Genomic DNA, 21,483 nt, shown 5'->3' with positions numbered 1-21,483 from the left:
CCTAAGTTTTAAGATTTCTTTCCTTCTACTAACCCAGGGGTTCTTCATTTCTTCATTTTCTAGTTGCTTTAGGTGTAGAGTTAGGTTGTTTATTTGACTTTTTTCTTGTTTCTTGAGGTATGCCTGTATTGCTATGACCCTTCCCCTTAGCACTGCTTTTACAGTGTCCCAGAGGTTTTGGGTTGTTATGTTTTCACTTTGATTCATTTCTATGCATGCTTTGATTTATTCTATGATTTGTTGGTTCTTCAGCAGCATGTTGTTTAACCTCCATATGTTGGAATTTTTAATCGTTTTTCTCCTGTCTAATCTTGCTGCATGGTGGTCAGAAAAGATGCTTGGAAAGAATTCAGTTTTTTTGAATTTACCAAGGCTAGATTTATGGCCCAGGATGTGATCTATTCTGGAGAAGGTTCTGTGTATGCTTGAGAAAAAGGTGAAATTCATTGTTTTGGGATGAAATGTCCTATAGATGTCAATTAGGTCTAGGTGGTCTATTGTATCATTTAGTTTGTGTTTCCTTGTTAATTTTCTGTTTAGTTGGTCTATCCATAGGTGTGAGTGGGGTATTAAAGTCTCCCACTATTATTGTGTTATTATTAACTTCCCCTTTCATACTTGTTAGCATTTGTCTTACATATTGCGGTGCTCCGTTGGGATATATATATAATTGTTATATCTTCTCTTTGGATTGATCCTTTGATCATTATGTAGTGTCCTTTGTCTCTTTTACAGCCTTTGTTTTAAAGTTTATTTTATCTGATATGAGTATTGCTACTCCTGCTTTCTTTTGGTCTCTATTCGCAGGGAATATCTTTTTCCAGCCCTTCACTTTCAGTCTGTATGTGTCCCTTGTTTCAAGGTGGGTCTCCTGTAGACAACATATACAGGGGTCTTGTTTTTGTATCCATTCAGCCAGTCTTTGTCTTTTGGTTGGGGCCTTCAACCCATTTATGTTTAAGGGAATTATTGATAAGTATGATCCCGTTGCCATTTACTTTATTGTTTTGGGTTGAGTTTATACACCCTTTCTGTGTTTCCTGTCTAGAGAAGATCCTTTAGCATTTGTTGGAGAGCTGGTTTGGTGGTGCTGAATTCTCTCAGCTTTTGCTTGTCTGTAAACCTTTTGATTTCTCCTTCATATTTGAATGAGATCCTTGCTGGGTACAGTAATCTGGGCTGTAGGTTATTATCTTTCATCATTTTAAGTATGTCCTGCCATTCCCTCCTGGCCTGAAGAGTTTCTATTGAAAGATCAGCTGTTATCCTTATGGGAATTCCCTTGTGTGTTATTTGTTGTTTTTCCCTTGTTGCTTTTAGTATTTGCCCTTTGTGTTTGATCTTTGTTAATTTGATTAATATGTGTCTTGGGGTGTTTCACCTTGGGTTTATTCTGTTTGGGACTCTCTGGGTTTCTTGGACTTGGGTGATTATTTCCTTCCCCATTTTAGGGAAGTTTCAACTATTATCTCTTCAAGTATTTTCTTATGGTCTTTCTTTTTGTCTTCGTCTGGGACTCCTATGATTCGAATGTTGGGGCATTTAACATTGTCCCAGAGGTCTCTGAGATTGTCCTCATTTATTTTAATTCGTTTTTCTTTTTTCCTCTCTGTTTCATGTATTTTTACCATTCTATCTTCTACCTCACTTATCCTGTCTTCTGTCTCCGTTATTCTATTATTTGTTCCCTCCAAAGTGTTTCTGATCTCATTTATTGCATTATTCATTATATAATGACCCTTTTTTTTCTTCTTCTAGGTCCTTGTTAAGCCTTTCTTGCATCTTCTCAATCCTTGTCTCCAGGCTATTTATTTGTAACTCCATTTTGTTTTCAAGACTTTGGATCATTTTCACTATCACTATTTGGGATTCTTTATCAGGTAGATTCCCTATCTCTTCCTCTTTTGTTTGGTTTGGTGAGCATTTATCCTGCTCCTTTACTTGCTGGGTATTTCTCTGCCTCTTCATCCTGTTTGTATTGCTGTGTTTGGGGTGGCTTCTCCGTATTCTGGCAGATTGTGGAGTTCTCTTTATTGTGGAGTTTCCTTGTTGTGGGTGGGATTGGATGGATGGCTTGTCAAGGTTTCCTGGCTAGGGAAGCTTGTGTCCATGTTCTGGTGGGTGGATCTGGATTTCTTCTCTTTGGAGTGCAATGAAGTGTCCAGTAATGAGTTATGAGATGTCAATGGGTTTCAAATGACTTTGGGCAGCCTATATATTGAAGTTCAGGGCTATGTTCCTGTGTTGCTGGAGAATTTGCATGGTATGTCTTGCTCTGGAATTTGTTGGCCCTTGGGTGGTGCTTGGTTTCAGTGTAGGTACAAAAAAGATCTTCAACACCAACATAATCACGATGGTGTGAAAACTCACCTAGAGTTAGATATCCTGGAATGTGAAGTAGAGTGGGCCTTAGAAAGCATCACTATGAACAAAGCTAGTGGAGGTGATGGAATTCCAGTTGAGCTATTTTAAATCCTGAAAGATGATGCTGTGAAAGTGCTGCACTCAATGTGCCAGCAAATTTGGAAAACTCAGCAGTGGCCACAGGACTGGAAAAGGTCATTTTCATTCCAGTCCCAAAGAAAGGCAATGCCAAAGAATGCTCAAACTACTGCACAATTGCACTCATCTCACATGCTAGTAAAGTAATGCTCAAAATTCTCCAAGCCAGGCTTCAGCAATATGTGAACCGTGAACTTCCAGATGTTCAAGCTGGTTGTAGAAAAGGCAGAGGAACCAGAGATCAAATTACCAACCTCTGCTGGATCATGGAAAAAGCAAGAGAGTTCCAGAAGAACATCTGTTGCTGCTTTATTGACTATGCCAAAGCCTTTGACTGTGTGGATCACAATAAACTGTGGAAAACTCTGGAAGAGATGGGAATGCCAGACCACCTGACCTGCCTCTTGAGAAATCTGTATGCAGGTCAGGAAGCAACAGTTAGAACTGGACATGTGCTGGACATGGAACAACAGATTGGTTCCAAATAGGAAAAGGAGTACATCAAGGCTGTATTTTGTCACCCTGCTTATTTAACTTCTATGCAGAGTACATCACGAGAAACGCTGGGCTGGAAGAAGCACAAGCTGGAATCAAGATTGCCGGGAGAAATATCAATAACCTCAGATATGCAGATGACACCACCCTTAGGGCAGAAAGAGGAACTGAAAAGCCTCTTGATGAAAGTAAAAGAAGAGAGTGAAAAAGTTGGCTTAAAGCTCAACATTCAGAAAACGAAGATCATGGCATCTGGTCTCATCCCTTCATGGAAAATAGATGGGGAAACAGTGGAAACAGTGTCAGACTTTATTTTTTGGGGCTCCAAAATCACTGCAGATGGTGACTGCAGCCATGAAATTAAAAGACACTTACTCCTTGGAAGGAAAGTTATGAGCAACCTAGATAGCATATTCAAAAGCAGAGCCATTACTTTGCTGACTAAGGTCCATCTAGACATTACTTTGCCGACTAAGGTCCATTACTTTGCTGACTGTGGTTTTTCCAGTGGTAATGTATGGATGTGAGTGTTGGATTGTGAAGAAAGCTGAATGCCGAAGAATTGGTGCTTTTGAACTGTGGTGTTGGAGAAGACTCTTGAGAGTCCCTTGGACTGCAAGGAGATCCAACCAATCCATTCTGAAGGAGATTAGCCCTGGGATTTCCCTGGAAGGAATGATGCTGAAGCTGAAACTCCAGTACTTTGGCCACCTCATGCGAAGAGTTGACTCATTGGAAAAGACTCTGATGCTGGGAGGGATTGGGGGCAGGGATTGATGCTGGGAGGAGAAGGGGATGACAGAGGATGAGATGGCTTGATGGCATCACTGACTCAATGGACATGAGTCTGAGTGAACTCCGCGAGTTGGTGATGGACAGGGAGGTCTGGCATGCTGTGATTCATGGGATTGCAAGGAGTCGGACACGATTGAGCAACTGAACTGAACTGATGGAGGCGTTTTATGAGCTCCTATTGATTAATGTTCCCTAGAGTCAGGAGTTCTCTGGTGTTCTCAGGATTTGGAGTTATTCCTCCTGCCTCTGGTTTTCAGTCTTGTTCTTACAGTAGCCTCAAGACTTCTCCATCTGTCACTTTCAAGGCAGTTCCCTCTGTTTTAGCTTCTTCTGTTTGCTGGTGTCTTCAGTGTCTCATTTCCGCCCTGACACAAGGAGGTGGTGGTGGACACTTTCGTAGGCTCACTTGTTCAATTGTGCTCTGGGGCGAGAAGAACGCTGTGAACAAATATCACTGGCGTGTGCTTGCAGTGTCTCGGCCACACTGGGTTTTCCCTCACTCACGGCGTGTGTGTTTTCCCTGTCTACACTGCTTAGATTCTAGGTTGCTCTGCCGGGAACTGTCTGAGGCCGGCCTTGAGTTGTGTGCACTTCCCAGGTCTAAGCTGCTCAGGTTCAGGTACTCGGGTACTCCACAAAGGTGCAGACTCGGTTGGGCCTGCGTTTTGTGCCCTTCCCAGGTCCAAGCAGCTCAGGTGACCGACCAAGTGTTTGATGAGCGTGGTCCCTGCGAGTTATCACCTCCCCCGTCCCTGCCACTCAGTTTTCTGGGTGTACAACCGGTTCACCTCCTCAGGCGGATGTCGACCATCCAGAATCCCAAGAAGTCTTGGTTAGCAATCAAGTCTGCTTGCAGTTTGGTAGATGATGCCTCCCTGTGGCCACAATTGCCCCTTTCCGACTCTGGCTGCCCTCTCCTGTCTCTGGCGGGGTATGGGCCAGTCCACAGCCGGCTAGCTCTAGTCAGTCCTTTGTTTTGTGAGTGGGCCTGGCGGTGTCTTAGGTTAGGGCTTTTCACAGGGTAGCTATCCCACAGTCTGGTTTGCTATCACAAGTTAGTTCCCTCAGATTGCTCTTGGGGCATTCAGGCCCAGTTCTTACTCTAAGCAAAGCAGCCGGTGCCTCCCTGCCCAGCCCCCGTTTGCTAGTGGTGGATGCAGGGATCTGCACTGCTTCTCCACCAGGAGTTACCATTGGGCACATAATCTGTGGGTTTTAATTATTAATATTTATTATAAATATTTTATATTAATATTTTATATTAATATTTGTTTTTCCTCCCGGTTATGTTGCCCTCTGAGGTTCCAAGGCTCACCACAGACTCGCCAATGAGAGTGTTTCCTGGTGTTTGGAAACGTCTCTCTTTAAGACCCCCTTCCCAGGACGGATCTCCGTTCCAACCTCTTTTGTCTCTCTTTTTATCTTCTATATTTTTTCCTACCTCCTTTTGAAGACAATGGGCTGCTTTCCTGGGTGCCTGATGTCATCTGCCGGCATTCAGAAGTTGTTTTGTAGAATTTACTCAGTGTTCAAATGTTCTTTTGATGAGTTTGTGGGGAAGAAAGTGGTCTCCCCATCCTATTCCTCTGCCATCTTAGGTCAGCCTGTATCATCATTTTAATATGTTGCTGGATTTTGTTTGTTAGAATTTTGTTGAGGATTTTTGCATCTATGTTCATCAGTGATATTAGCCTGTTGTTTTCTTTTTCTGTGGCATCTTTGTGTGGCTTTGGTATTAGGGTGATGGTGGCATTATAGAATGAATTTGGCAGTTTACATTCCTCTGCAAACTTCTGGAAGAGTTTGAGTAGGATAGGTATTAGCTCTTCTCTAAATTTTTGGTAGAATTCACCTATGGCTTTTGTTTGTTGGAAGAATTTTTATTCCAGTTTTTATTTCCACGCTTCTGATAGGTTTGTTAAGATTTTCTATTTCTCTTTCAGTTTTGGAAGATTATAGTTTTCTGAGAATTTATCCATTTCTTCCAAGTTGTCCATTTTATTGCCATATAGTTGCTGTTAGTAGTCTATTATGATCCTTTATATTTCTGTGCTGTCTGTTGTGATTTCTCCATTTTCATTTCTAATTTTTTTATTTCATTCTTCTCCTTTTTTTCTTGATGAGTCTGGCTAATGGTTTGTCTGTTTTACTTATTTTCTGAAAGAACCAGCGCTTAGTTTTGTTGAGTTTTGCTATAGTCTCCTTTGTTTCTTTTTCATTTATTTCTGCCCTAATATTTATGATTTCTTTCCTTCTACTAACCCTGGAGTTCTTAATTTCTTCTTTTTCTAGTTGCTTTAAGTGTAAAGTTAGGTGATTTATTTGATTTTTCTCTTGTTTCTTGAGGTAAGCTTCTATTGCTATGACCCGTCCCCTTAGCACTGCTTTTACTAATTCCCATAAGTTTTGGGTTGTCATGTTTTCATTTTCATTTGTTCCTATGCATATTTTGATGTCTTCTGTGATTTGTTGGTTATTCAGAAGCATGTTGTCTAGCCTCCATATGTTTGTATGTTTAATAGTTTTTTTCTTTTTTCCTGTAGTTGACATCTAATCTTACTGCATTGTGATCAGAAAAGATGCTGGAAATGATTTCAATTTTTTTGTATTTACCAAGGCTAGATTTATGACCCAGGATGTGATCTATCCTGGAGAAGGTTCCGTGTGCACTTGAGAAAAAGGTGAAATTCATTGTTTTGGGGTGAAATGTCCTATAGATATCAATTAGGTGTAACTAGTCAATTGTATCATTTAAAGCTTGTGTTTCCTTGCTAATTTTCTGTTTGGTTCATCTATCCATAGGTGTGAGTGGGGTATTAACATCATCCACTATTATTGTGTTACTGTTAATTTCCCCTTTCATACTTGTTAGCATTTGCCTTACATATTGTGGTGGTCTTATGTTGGGTGCATATATAATTTTAATTGTTATATCTTCTTCTTGGATTGATCCTTTGATAATTATGTAGTGTCCTTCTTTGTCTCTTTTCATAGCTTTTATTTCAAAGTCTATTTTTTCTGATATGAGTATTGCTACTCCTGCTTTCTTTTGGTCTCCATTTTCCTGAAATGACTTTTTCTCGCCCTTCACTCTCAGTCTGTATGTGTCCCATGGTTTGAGGTGGGTCTCTTGTAGACAGCATATATAGGGGTCTTGTTTTCATATCCATTCAGCCAGTCTTTGTCTTTGGTTGGGGCATTCAACCCATTTACATGTAAGGGAATTATTGATAAGTATGATCCCTTTGCCATTTACTTTGATGTTTTGGGTTTGAATTTATAAACCTTTTCTGTGTTTCCTGTCTAAAGAAGACCCTTTAGCATTTGTTGGAGAGCTGGTTTGGTGGTGCTGAATTCTCTCAGCTTTTGCTTGTCTGTAAAGCTTTGAAGTCTCCTTCATATTTGAATGAGATCCTTGCTGAGTATAGTAATCTGGGTTGTAGGTTTTTCTCTTTCATCACTTTAAGTATATCTTGTAATTCCCTTGTAGCCTGAAGAGTTTCCATTGAAAGGTCAGCTGTTATCCTTATGGGGATCCCCTTGTGTGTTATTTGTTGTTTTTCCCTTGCTGCTTTTAATACTTGCTCTTTGTGTTTATCTTCATTAATTTGATTAATATGTGTCTTGGGGTGTTTCACCTTGGGTTTATCCTGTTTGGGACTCTCTGGGTTTCTTGGACTTGGGTGGCTATTTCCTTCCCATTTTAGGGAAGTTTTCAACATTTTTTCTCCTCAAGTATTTTCTCATGCCCTTTTCTTTTTGTCTTCTTCTTCTGGGACTTCCATGATTCGAATGTTGGGGTGTTTAACATTGTCCCAGAGGTCTCTGAGGTTGTCCTCATTTCTTTTAATTATTTTTTCTTCTTCGCTTCATTTATTCCACCCTTCTCTCTTCCACCTCACTTATCCTATCCTCTGCCTCAGTTATTCTACTGTTGGTTCCCTCCGGATGCTTTTTATCTCAGTTATTGCATTATTCATTATTGATTGACCCTTTTTTTATTTTTGCTAGGTCCTTGTTTAACATTTCTTGCATCTTTGCCATCCATGTCTCTAGTCTATTTATCTGTAACTCCACTTTGTTTTAAAGATTTTGGGTCATCTTTACTATCATTATTCTGAATTCTTTTTCAGGTTGACTCCCTATCTCCTCGTCTTTAGTTTGGTTTGGTGTGCATTTATCATGTTCCTTTACCTGCTGACTATTTCTCTGCCTTTTCATTTTCTTTAGATTGCTGTGTTTGGGGAGGCCTTTCTGTAGGCTGGAAGTTGTGGTTCTTCTTTATTGTGGAGCTTGCTCCCTGTGGGTGGGGTTGGAGAGTGGCTTGTCAAGGTTTCCTGGTTAGGGAAGCTTGCGTCTGTGTTCTGGTGGGTGGAGCTGGATCTTCTCTCTCTGGAGTGCAATAAAGTGTCCAGAAATGAGTTTTGTGGTGTCAGTGGGTCTGGTGTGGCTTTGCGCAGCCAGTATTTTAATGCTCAAGGCCATTTTCCTGCGTTGCTGGAGAATAAGCATGGTTTATCTTGCTCTTGACTGTTGGGTGGAGCTTGGTTTCAGTGTAGGTAGGTATGGAAGCTTTTGGATGAGCTCTTGTCGATTCATGTTCCCTGAAGTCAGGAGTTTTCTGGTGTTCTCAAGTTTTGAATTTAAGCCTCCTGCCTCTGGCTTTCAGTCTTATTCTTACAAGAGCCTCAAGACTTCTCCATCCATACAGCACTGATGATAGAACATCTGGGTTAATGGTGGAATGATTCTCCACAGTGAATGGCACCCAAAGAGTGTCACAGAGTTACATGGAGCAGAGAAGAGGGAGGAGGAAGATAGAGGTGACCAGGAGGAGAGGAGGGGGTGTCAAAAGGAGAGAGAGCAATCTAGCCAGTAAACAATTTCCTATGTGCTCTCCACAGTCTGGAACACCCACAGAGGTTCACAGAGTTACATAGAGAAGAGAAGGGGGAGGGAGGAGATAGAGGTGACCTGGGGGATAAAAGGGAGAGTACAAAGGGGAGAGAGCAATCAAGCCAGTAATCACATCCCTAAGTAAAAATGAGTACTGAAGATTAGATTTGTAAAGGTACAATTTTGATAACAAATATCAAAAAGAAAAATTAAAGTCCTAGAGTAGAGGTTAGACTCTCAAAAATACAAGATTAAAAATATGAAACAACATCAATCACAAAAATTAAAATTATATATATGAAATTTGCATTAAAATAGGGCCTTTTTTGCAAGTTAATAGTAGGTTATAAAAATGAAAATTACAAGAGTAATAAAGAAGTTAATAATAAAAAAATTGTAAAAAATTTAAAAACTGATAATAGTAAAAATATATCTAGGAATTTCTCTGGAGCTCTTGAGGGCAGTGTTGGGTCAGTACAGTTTTAGATAGTTACTTGTTCCAGCATATAGTACTTCTCAAGGTCTATAGGCCCCTTCCAATGCTTAGTCCATGCTAACTACAGGGTTTTAATCTGTTGCATGTGTCATTTCCAGAGCAGTTCCCTATTCATTGTTTATTTTGGCTTTCTCTGTTTGGAAGTGTCTTCAGTGTCTAATTTTCACCTTGACAGAATGGGATGAAGGTGGTGACTTATTTAGGTTTACTTGTTCAGTTGTGTTGTGGGTAGGGAGTTCAGTTCAGTTCATTTCAGTTGCTCAGGCGTGTGCAACTCTTTGCAACCCCATGGACTGCGGCAAGCCAGGCCTCCCTGTCCATCACCAACTCCTGGAGTGTACTCAAACCCATGTCCATTGAGTCGGTGATGCCATCCAACCATCTCTTCCTCTTTTGTCCCCTTCTCCTGCCCGCAATCTTTCCCAGCATCAGGGTCTTTTCAAATGAGTCAGCTCTTCGCATCAGGTGGCCAGAGTATTGGAGTTTCAGCTTCAACATCAGTCCTTCCAACGAACACCCAGGACTGATCTCCTTTTAGGATGGACTGTTTGGACCTCCTTGCAGTCCAAGGGACTCTCAAGAGTCTTCTCCAACACCACAGTCCAAAAGCATCAATTCTCTGGCACCCCTACTCCCAGGGATCTTCCTGAATCATGGATGGAATCCGAGTCTCTTGCATTGGCACATGGGTTCTTTACCACTGTGCCACCAAGAGATGGGCTTACTCTGGTTTACTGAATCTTTACTCAGTGAAGATGCACATTTACTTTCTTTCAATTTTAACACTGTGCCACCTGGCACAGTACTCCAAAGTACTCCAGTACTTTGGCCACTTCATGCGAAGAGTTGATTCATTGGAAAAGTCTTTAATGCTGGGAGGGATTAGGGGCAGGAGGAGAAGGGGACGACAGAGGATAAGATGGTTGGATGGCATCACTGACTCAATGGACATGAATCTGAGTGAACTCCGGGAGTTGGTGATGGACAGGGAGGCCTGGTGTGCTGTGATTCATGGGGTCGCAAAAAGTCGGACACGACTGAGTGACTGAACTGAAATGAACTCCTTCCTCAAAGACTTTTTTCTACATTGCTCTAAAACAAGGTCAGCAGGCCATAAAGTTACAGATCTAGAGTTTGCAAGTTGTTTTATCTTCTGCAAGCTAAGCTTTTTACTTTGGGAAGAATCAGACCTACTGATAACAGGTGTTGGGCAAACTAGAATTCTGGTGGGAGGGCACACTTTTGAGTAGCAGCCACCTACTGTAGACCAATAGCCTTAAAAATAAGTAGAAATGTGAATTTTTAAGTCCGTACTTCTACCCTTTGGAATCTATCTTGAGGAAATTACCAGTCAGGCAAAGACTTATACAGAAGATTTCTGCTGAATCATTAATAGGGAAAAATGGAAACGTATTAAATGCTTAACACTTACATTATAGTACTTCTTTTGTGCATCCAAGTACATGTTTTTGAAGAAATTTTAGAAAGAAAAAAATGCTTAATGTTAAATAAACATAATTCGAGGAAAAATTAATCCTGAACATGCAACAATTACATTATTGTTATATATGCAGTGACAGTCTCTCAGTTGTGTCTGACACTGTGACCCCATGAACTATACAATCCATAGACTTCTCCAGTCCAGAATACTGGAGTGCATAGCCTTTCCCTAATCAGGGGATCTTCCCAATCCAGGGATCGAACACAGGTCTCCCACATTGCAAGCAGATTCTTTTCCAGCTGAGCCATATAAATGCCACTATAAAACTAAGAAAATATTCCAAAATACAGGCAGCAGTTAATGCTGAATAACAAGACATAATACATATTAATTTTGTCCATTTCTTAAATTGTCTTCAATTACACTGTACTACTAGACTATCTGAAGCCCAGAACCTTCCCTTGAAACCAAGGACAAAGGCAAGAAACTGTGGAGGTGCAGTATTTGAAAATATATTAAGACACAGAATGATAGTTCAGCTTTATTTTATGCTACAAGAAATATTGAAACACCCTCCTCCTCTAGCCAGAGGAAAACAACAGGGCCAAGAGTGCCCAAAGGCCAATATAAGCAAACAGTTAGGCCCCCACAATAAATCAGCAGCCAGTGTAGGGATCAATGCCCTGGGGAAGGATGTACTGCCTAGAGTAATCTTAGGCACTCTTTCTTGGCCTAGGATTAGGGATAACCAGGGTCACAAAGTACCCTGTAATTGGTTGGTTGATCCCAACCAACAGGAAAAGCTGCTTGAGACAGGAGATGATAGAAATTCGGAGGTGGCCACCATTTTTAGCCTTCAGCTAGCTAAAAAGGAGGGAAAAAGAAAATCAAATTAAATATGGGAATTGTTCCTCTAATTCTCTCTGCCCCCTCAGCTGGTGACAGGCTCACTGTATATATCTACATCCTTACATTTCACCTTTGAGGGTGGGGGTCTCCAGTTGACTGTTAGAATGACCCCAGACACCTGCCACCCACCCAGGCCCTTTTGCAAACTACCATTGCCAGGATATTGCCATTCATTGTGAGCTCCTTTCTTACTGCCCTGCGGTAGGGCTCAGGGACTGGTGGGCCATCTCTGCCTCCATGGGTGACAGGAAGAGCACTATGTTGGAGGTGGTGACAGTGAGGTTAAGGGACCATCTCATACCAACCTTGCCTGTGCCTCAGGCCTACTGTTCATTTGGAGGCCTGTTTCCTTCTGGCTGTTCTCACTTGTTTCCATTCTCACTCCAAGTCTGCTCCCAGCCCTTCCAGTCCCTCAGGCCATCTCCCCCCTCCATCTCTCCTTGCCACCACTGACCCATAGCCCTGAGGCCAGAACCCCCAGCCATCTTCTTGGTCTCCCTCCCCACAGCCTTTCCTATCCCTAGGCTGACCACTTTCTCTCCATTCCAGTGTCTACAATAGGCCCATTCCTCCCTGGTCCAACCCCTTGCCTCTCTTCAAATAGGATACAAATTGAAAAGGTGGCTTCTTGGTCTTCCGGCCACGGGCGGCACATGGCCACCAAGTCCCTATGCAGCATGTCCACCAGGTCATGGTCCAACATGTCCTTTTGACCCTGGGGCAGTGTACCACCAGGCCCTGGCGCCACACATCCACCTGGTCCTGGGACAGTGGTCCCACCCAGCCCTGGCATGAATTGTCCACCTGGCCAAGGCATGGCATGTCTACCAGGCCCTGCCAAGTCCTGTCTGCCCAAGCTGGGCACGGCATCTCTGCCAGGTCCTGGAGTGTGAGGTACACGTGCCGGCTCTGGGGCTCTAGCTGTGGTTGCACCTGCCTCTCCCATGCCTCCGAGGCCCTGGTGCCATTCAAGGCCATCTGGGTCACCAGGTTCATCCACGCCTCCCTGGCCTTCAGCACCTCCTGCCACACCACCTCCACTGGCACCTGGGTCTGTGGCCTCCAGAACCACTCACTCTGCAGTTCAGCCCACCAAGGCCAGCTGGACTGTCTGAGGGGCTGAGGCACCCAAAGGAAACCATGCCCCTGGGCGGGTGCCAAGAGTGCCTATGCAGTCAGGCCCTGGATGGCCCTCCTAGGTGGTTATGAGCATGTGACTGTTTCCTGCCAAACGTGGAAACACCAAGTGAGCCTCTTCCCCTTACACCTCTGCTGCCATGTTCACGTGAGACCAGCCTACTGACTTCAGCTTCTGGAAGGGAGTCAAGCACCAGGGCCAAGCCAGGTCTGTCCCATTAGTTTCCCACATGTAGCTCAAGTCTGTGTTTTAAGAAAATTAAATGTGCATTACTTTTTAAAAAACACCATCCTTGTACAGAAGGGGGACAAAAAGAAGCAAATGTAGAAAAATATGGGAAACCTATTGAAAATGTGTTCATTTCCCCAGTACCCCTCGACTCCTCCATCCTGCAACACAAAATTAGTGCAGCTCAAGTTTTCATCAAAATTCTGCTGTAACTCAAAAAGCAATATGGGCATGTGGGCATGTGCATGCATATACATGGGGGTGCGCCAGGGCTGGCCCTGGAGTCCTGAGACAAGGGATGTGGAGTGGGCTGTTCCTGCTCACCTGGGGAAGGAAGAGGGGACTACTGTTGGGCCTACTGGGGATGGCATGGGGTAGGGGTGTCTGGGGGTCTGGGCACATAGACTGCAGGGACTCCAGGCTGTGGGCATGCCCCGGGCCCCTCAGAAGCACCAGAGGAACCAGCTAAACTCAAGGGTTGGGAGAAGGGCAATGTTCCCCTGGATGCTGCCCAGTCTCTTGCCCTCTGCTGAAACAACTCTCTTGGCTTTTCCCTCCCCAGGAATAAAGTCTTGAGGCTCTCTGGATGGCTGATGTTGCCGGGGAACCTCAACTGGGGGTGACCCTGTGTCTGCTGGCCTGCTGGGTGCTGGGTCTACTTCTGTGTCTGGTAGGGGGTCAAGTCAACAGGCAATGTACAGCTGGGAGTGACGACAGGGCTGGGGCAGCAATGCCTGGTAGTGGGGTGCATCTACCAGGGACCACTGCTGCCAAAGGAGGTGACTGCATCGGGGTTGTACTTCAGTCTGGCCCCTGATCACCACCCCCTGGCTGGAAAGTCCTCTCGGCCCTCCAAATCCAAGGCCAGCAGCCTTCGCCCACCCCCCTAGTGGGGGAGAGGCACCAGTAATGGCTGACCCTTCCCTGTGGTTGGGGCATCCCTGTCCCACCTTCTCACCCACCTAGTTTCTCTTGATTCTGTCTCTGAGTCAGTTTTAGAGTATGGGTAGACCCAGTCTAATGCCTGTGTCTGTCCCCTGCTCTGTGGCCTAGAGGACCCCAGAAGGGAGCCTGGACACATCTCTCCCTCAGGAGCCCACTGTCAGGTTGGGGGGACATTTGAAAGAATAGTTGTGCTGCATAAGGGGGCTCACGAGAATACAATGGACTAGAGGGTTAATGGCCAAGCCACTTGACCTACCAGGGTCCTCTCTCCTCCCACTCCACATCTATACCTGTGCCTTTCATCCATAATGACAACTAAAACTTGCTATGGTCATTCACTCTTTGAGGTGATTTCCGTGTATTCGTCCATCACATCAGTGTTCAGACAGTATTGCCATATCGGTGTCCTGTCTCCCATAATGCAGATCTCCTCCAAACAAACCACACACAACAACTCTCTCCCCAACACCAGTGGCTAAAAGCCTTGAACATTTTGGTTTCTGTATTTCACAAAACTATGATGAAAACAGTGCTCTCTCAGGCATGGGACTTAAGTTGCATCTGAATTGTGAGATCTCCAAAAGAAAATAATGACAATGAGAAATAATATGTGTGACAAGAGAGTGACAGAAGTATGAAGGAAAGACAGTGTATGATAGAATGAGGTTCTTAGTTTACCACTGTGACAGGTAAATGGTTTTGAGTGAGTGTGACAGAGTGAATGTGTGATTGGGACAGGAATTTAAAAGGACAGAATGTGATGGAAAGAAACTAAGATGCAGATGATAGTGATAGCAGTAGTCAGCCCCCGAGATGATAGATGATAACTTAATGTGTACGGTGAATGGTGCTGCTGGATTCCTAGTCTCCAAAGGGAAATATTTAATTCTGAGACCAAGAGACACAATTTCAGTCACTCAGAGATTTGTGTAGTAGGAATTTTATTAAAGTGATATTGATTGAAAAAGCTTCTGACAGACATCAGAAGGGGGTAGAAAGAGTACCCAGTTTGCTAGTTTAAGCAGAGCATTTTATACTTTTCTGCTAGCTGCTGAGAATAGATTAAAAGGATGCCTTGAGGCTGTGAAAATCAGGTGTTGGTGTGCTGACCTGGCATGGATGGAGCTGGTGTGGTCTTAGTGGTGACCTGAGTGGGGTTGGACCAATACCTTGTGAAGGTTTCCTGGTTGGGAGGATTTTTATTTGTGTTCTGGTGGGTGGAGCTAGATCTTGTCTTTCTGAAGGGCAGTGCCTGGGTCCAGCAGTGTGGTTTGTGGTGTCTATGGGTTCAGTATGGCTTTGGGAAGCCTGTCTGCCAACGTGCAAGGTTGTGCCCCTATTTGGCTGAAGGATAGGAGAAGGGTGTTTAGCACTACAGCTTGCTGGCTTTTGGGTGTGGCTTAGTCTTAGTGTTGAGATGGAGGCCTTTGGGAGGGCACTCGCCTATTAATGTTCTGTGGGGCCGGCAGTTTTCTAGTGATTGGAAGACCTAGAGTCATTAGCCTTCAGCCATTTCCTTCTCCAGGGGATCTTCCCCACCAAGGGACTGAAGTCAGGTCCCTTGCATTGCAAATTCTTTACTGTCTGAGCCCCCATGGAAGCCCCTAGAGAATGCCTAACACAGATTAAATATTCAACAAATACTTGTTAAAAATGAAGAGTATAGTCATGAATAGTAGGGATTGATTATCATGACGATTATTGTTCTTATTTCACAAGTCTTTGCTGTCAGATTATAGCAGGAATGTGTATGGTAGGATGTAGGAACACAGTACACTTTCCAACTGTGTGTTTATCTGAAAGTTTCTACAGTTGATGACAGGTCCTCAATTACCTACTAAAGACAGTGACAGGATTTTGCATTGCTCTCTCTCTCTCTCTCTTTAACCTTCCTTCACTTTCTAATCTACTCATTGTTGTTGAGTAGTGGCTAGGTCATGTCAGCCTCATTGTGAACCTATGGACTGTGGCCCACCAGGCTCCTCTATCCATGAGATTTCCAAGCCTCCCCTCCAAAAAGAAGCCAGGTTTGGGGAAAGAACACATGGGCAGAGACCTCTGAGGACAGAGGGATGGAAAGGCCCACCAGGATGGGATGAGGGTCAGAAAGCTTCAGGTTTACAAGAGGTCTGGGCAGGAACCACAGCTCCCAGGCCTGGCCATGGACACTTCCCAGCACCCCTTCTCCCTGCCATCTGTCTGCCCTGCCCCACATTTGCCAAGAGTGCTGGGGTCTAGACTGTGGTACTTGCTGAACTCTAGACACAGCTATCTGCTTGCCAGTGTGTGGGAGGGGTGGAGTGCTCTTTAAGACTGGTTGAAAGTGAAAGTGAAGTCGCTCAGTCATGTCCGACTCTTTGCGACCCCATGGACTGTAGCCCACTGGGCTCCTCCATCCGTGGGATTCTCCAGGCAAGAATACTGGAGTGGGTTGCCAAGACTGGTTACAACTCTGAAAAGCGGGACTGAAATGCAGGGGTTAATCTGGCTCCAAGGAGCTGAAGGGCCTATATTGCTCCCAGGGCCAGAGGCCAGACCAGAGCTGCTGAAGAAGGAGCCCAGAGGATTTCTTGAAAAACCTCTGAAATTGATTAGGAAGCAGCACTGAAAAGACTACAAACAGAAACCTGATATAAACTGAAGTGTGAAACAAATGTAAGGAATTGTTGTCACTGGTGTTTCATAGAAAGCTGGATTAAATGTGTTCCATAATCAGCACATTTATCACAGAACTTTCAGTTATATTTCCAACACACAGCATCACAACTTCATGGAAGGTATTTTTCATTTTCACAAAAATGAGGGCTGACAATTTGCTGGGAAGGAGGCTTGAGCTGGAATGCCCAGCACCAGGGCACGTGGTGGCTTAGTAGTATTTGTTCCCAAGTCCCTGGATGCCTGGATCCCACTGGGGAGGCTGGTCCAAGCCGGAACAAAGCAGACAGTAAACGTTTAAAAAGGGCTCAATGTGGGGCACCCTGCCAGGCTCTCTCGAACCCACCCTAGTTGGGCAGTGGGACCCAAGCCTGGTTACGCTCCAGGGATGGGTAACAGCCCCAGTCCAGGAGGCCTGGGGGAATAAAGTAGGCACTGGTTTTCTTTCCATCTCTTTAATATCATGCCTGTGCTATGTTTCAGTATGGTCGATTTGCAATGCTGTGACTGTTGTCAGCATACAGCCACCTGATTCAGGTATGATGAATCTATGGGAGATCTATACCCTTTCCCAGATTTTTTTTTCCCTAGGTCAAACAGATGGCTGAGTATCAGGTCCTTCTGGATTATGTATGTGAGATTCAGATTTTGTGTATACAGTGAAAGATTATTTCTGTGGATGCTCACCTAGAGTTACACATTTCTGGGTTAGAGATACAGATTTCTGTGTTTATGTAGAAGGAAGGAAGAAAGGGTCCCTGGAAATTCACCATGGGCATCCTGGAGGTTCAACAGAATGGAGACCTCAGGACCTCATCCTGGAGCTCAAGATGTAGGTGCAGGCCACCACCCTTTTGAAGGAGGAGGTACAGTTCAGTGAGGTGCTGGCAGCCTCCAACCTGGACCCCTCAGTCCTGTCACTCATGTCCCGCAAGTTGGAGGTAGGCTTTGAGGGCTGCAGGTGGGGCTCCGTCCCTGCAGTGCAGACCTTCAGTCAGCCTCGGGGAGGGCCCATCGTGGTTTCCTGGCCAGAGCACCCAGGCCAGCGTGCTCTGTGGTCTCCTGGCTCCAGTGTCTTCAAGGTCTCCCCAGCCCCTTCCTGGCCTTCTAGTCATCCTAGCCCGAGTCCACTCCCTGTTGCAGCTTGGCCTCTTAGCCAAGGCCACAGCTGCCATCTGCCTGGACACTAAGATGAACTGGAAGAGGCCACAGCAGGAGAGGAAGGTCCGTGGTGGCCTGTGTGGTGGATGCTGGGAAGGCTTCCCTGGGAGGCACTTCTTGGCACAGGCTGAGCGTCTGTTCCCTGGTGTTTCCATGGTGGTGTGTGGCATTCCCCTGGGCTGGGCTGTCCCCATCACTGGGCACTGCCAGGAAGAGACAGACGAGGCCTTGGTGCCCAGGAGCCGGAAGGCCAGACAACACCTGGCAGACACCCTGCCTGGAGCCGGGCCTTGTTTCTCTGCCCTCTGACCTGGGAGATGTCACAGAAAGAGTGGGTGATGTGGACAGGGGACTCTGTGTGGTCAGGCCTGGCTCTGGGGTCCTGGCCAGTGGGGTGACCTGAGGCAGCCAGCCCCAAGGCTAGGTCCCCTCAGGGTCTGAGGGTGGATACACACCAGGGCCTCGCTCCGAAGCCTTCCCACGGCAGTCTCTATGTGGATGTCCCCGCAGTGGAGTCAGGCCACACTTCCCTGACACCTTCCTCTCCTCAGTCTTTCTGGAATCGAAGAACAGCACCATAAAGGATCTGTAGTACAAGCTGGCCCAGGTCTGCAAGGTGCTGGATGACGCCACCCCTCCCTAACCCAGGAGCCCCCTGATCTTGAAGTCAGAGTGCTGACACAGTCTGAGGCCATTTATGCCCACCCAGGGTCACTGGGCCTGCGTGTGGCCTGGAGTCTCTGCTGCCACTGCTCAGTGCACATCCTGGCTGGTGTCCTGGGTGACCCTTGTTCTGGCAGCATGCTGCTAGCCTGTCCTCTGGGGCCATTGTCGGAGGCGTGGGGATCTTTCTGGTCTCTCAGGTGAACATCCACATCCTCCAAGCAGGGGCAGGTGGGGCTCTGGCCTTTCTCAACCACTCACAAAGACTTCCTGTGCCGTGCTCTGACTTTGGTATCATCTGTCCTATACCGAGTGTCCCCAGCTCTCTGGCCAAACCCATAGCTCTGTTAGAGCTTGGCCTGTGGGGACACAGATGCATTGTGGCCTGCAGACAGCAGACACCACACAAGTGTGACTCAGACAAGAACCCTGGGTCTTGGAGCCCCAGGTTAGGGCAGTGCCGTCATGGGCCCTCGCTCTCTGGTGACCAAATCTCCCGGGCTTCCCTGCCCATCAGGCCCTCCCTGGTGCTCTGAGAACCCCCATATGTCCTGACACAAAATTAGGGCCATGAACTGGGTGCATGTGCCTCTCGGGAGAACTTCCATAACCCACATCTGATTGTCGGGAGGGCTGAACCCCAGAGAAGCAGGGGGGCTGAGGCTCAGCCCCTGAGTTCTCCTGGAGCCCGGACCTCGCTCCCCTTTCCTCTCAGCTCCAAGCACTTTGTCTTGACTGTGTTGGGGACAAGGGGTCCCTCTGAGCTTTCTTCCTGAGTCAGACCAGGCTCTCAGCATGTAACGTGCTCTGCTCTTGAAAGGTTTACCACCACCTTGTGAAATGTGCCCTTTCAAAAAGAGCAGGGGGACAGAGATCCTGCCTGCATGGGTCCTGCCAGCACTGTTACCCAGATCTCAGCTTTTCTTGTAAGGGGGAATGGAATAGATGGCGACAGACATGGCAGAAAGGGTGATCCCCAGGAAGGCAGGGATGGTGGGCCTGAGTAACAAATGCCCAAGGGGACCAGGAACTCTGAGTGCATCCCCTCTTCAACCTCCGCAGGCATAAATCAGGGACATTACCTGAGGTCCCACACATGAAGTGGCTGGGTAGCCCCCTGAGAAGTTCTTAGACTCGGGCCAAACTTCTTCTGGACAGTAGGGACACCACTGGCTACCATCCAGCTGAGCTGGGTAGTGTCTGTCACCTACTCACCTGGACCCGCACTCCTGAGGGTGGAGACTCAGTGACTTTGATCCACTTGGCTTCAAAGGGTGGCTCTTTCCACGAGGTCTTTCTTTGATGGATATTGTCTTGAGGACACCAATCACCGAGGTGTGTCCTGCTTACTTTAATTATCCCCTGGTGCATCATGTGCTCTAAAAAGCTTTACATGCCTCTTTATACCACTAACCGCTGGGCAAACACTCTTCTTAAGGCGGGGACATTAAGAAGATGGGTGACTGCAGCCTTGTGGTCACTCTTACCTGTCACAGACCTCTCAGAGGCCATCCACTGGGTGAGTGCAGAATAATGGTCGCTTTGGTGTGTCATAGACCTCTCAGAGGCTGTCTGCTGTGGGAATGCAGGCTTGTGGTTACTCTTGTCTGTCAAAGATCTCTCACAGGCTGTCCATTGGGTGAATGCAGAATAATGGTAGCTTTGGTGTGTCATTGACCTCTCAGAGGCCATGTGCTGGGTGAATGCAGGCTCATTTATTTCATTCAGTCTTAGTCTATTTAACATGCACTAGGAATCCCTGGTTAAAAATACATCTTCAGCCAGACTCCTCACACCCTCACTCCCATGCATCTTCAGCCAGCCCACTCTCCCCTCATGTCTGGCAATGAACTGACCTCTGAGGGGACTCCCCACTGCTGTCTCTTCCCAAAAATGAACCGAATCATCATCTTGGCACAAAGAATATACTGCTTGCAGTCGAATGCTGCATGGTTGTTCTGTGTCATCCAGGAAGACCCCTGGGACCTGCACATGGACACAGGTGCTGAGGATTTGGTGTTCTGTCCAGCCTCCTTCCTCTCCCTCTGTGTTTCCTCCCACGACCACTGGCATCGCCTTTCTCGTCTCTGGGGCTGCAGCACTGGCTGCTCCCCTGCGTGAAATCCTTTCCCAGAGGTGTTATCTCTACAGAGATCCTGCTTCACCATCCTGCGACACACCCCACCCTCTGCTCACGCTAATCTGAGGCACTTTTCCTGCACCGGTTGCTCAGAGCACCAGCCCCTGTCTGGTATGAAGCCAATGCTGCCCCAAGGCAGTGGTTCTGTCTGTTTCAGTGCATGGGGCCCTGTCTGGCACAGAGTATGAACTCACATGACAACAAGCTGAAACAGTAACTGAATGCAAATCACTGTATGCATGTCACTTAGAAATGTGGAGTAAATGAGGGAGAAACAGGTAAAGGTGAGAGTGCTGGTAGGTGCTAGAAAACTTACTTTTAGCTTCTAAGACTTTCAGCAGAAGGTGATGTTACAGATTTTTTGCATGAAATATTGAAAATTAGAACTAACATTTTAATATAAATATTTTTCACAACAGTCATATGAAATGAATCAAATTCTGAGGCATTTTAATTGCAACTTGAGTGACTTTACACTGGATTGTACTATGCTTCAGAATCGGACCTGGGAAGCTCCCCAGGATGGGATGGGGTGCTGGAAGAGGGGTGACACTCTACTCTCCCGGCCGCGAGCATGCTCTTCCCCCTGCTTTCACACCTGATGCCAAGTTTCTCGCCATACTCGTCCCCATACCAGACCAGCAGCTCACAGCCAGGCCTGACCACCTGGCAGGTTCTGTAGAAGATCTGCCCATGATACTGGAAGGCCACCAGGTTCTGCTCCTCATAGTGTCGGGCACAGTTCACATACCTGGGGTTGAGGCCAGGAAAGGGAAAGAAACCACAGGTGATGAGTCCCCTCCACTGTCAGACCATGCCCAGCTCCTTGCATTCAGGGTCTGAGGCCACCATGGCTCCCACTGCCCCTCATGGGGACCGTCTGTTCACACCTTTGACGATGGCATGTGAATTCCTATTTCCAAATCCTATTTCTCATCCTCTTCCTGGATGGAATGCTTTCCTCTCCTTGCCTAATTAGCCATTGTACAGAGCCCAGTTCCAGACTTGTTTCCACCTGG

At 46.0% G+C, this 21,483-nt stretch overlaps 1 pseudogene; it reads right to left on the bottom strand.

Moving 5' to 3' along the window:
• The window catches only part of LOC102187758, a 50,916-nt pseudogene that overhangs the window by 7,854 nt on the left and 21,579 nt on the right, over positions 1-21,483 (bottom strand).

Source organism: Capra hircus, unplaced genomic scaffold (assembly GCF_001704415.2).
Source record: "Capra hircus breed San Clemente unplaced genomic scaffold, ASM170441v1, whole genome shotgun sequence".
In the NCBI taxonomy this organism is placed as follows: Eukaryota; Metazoa; Chordata; class Mammalia; order Artiodactyla; family Bovidae; genus Capra; species Capra hircus.
The sequence above is the reverse complement of the archived record's forward strand: the minus strand, read 5'-3'. Positions and strand labels throughout refer to the sequence as shown.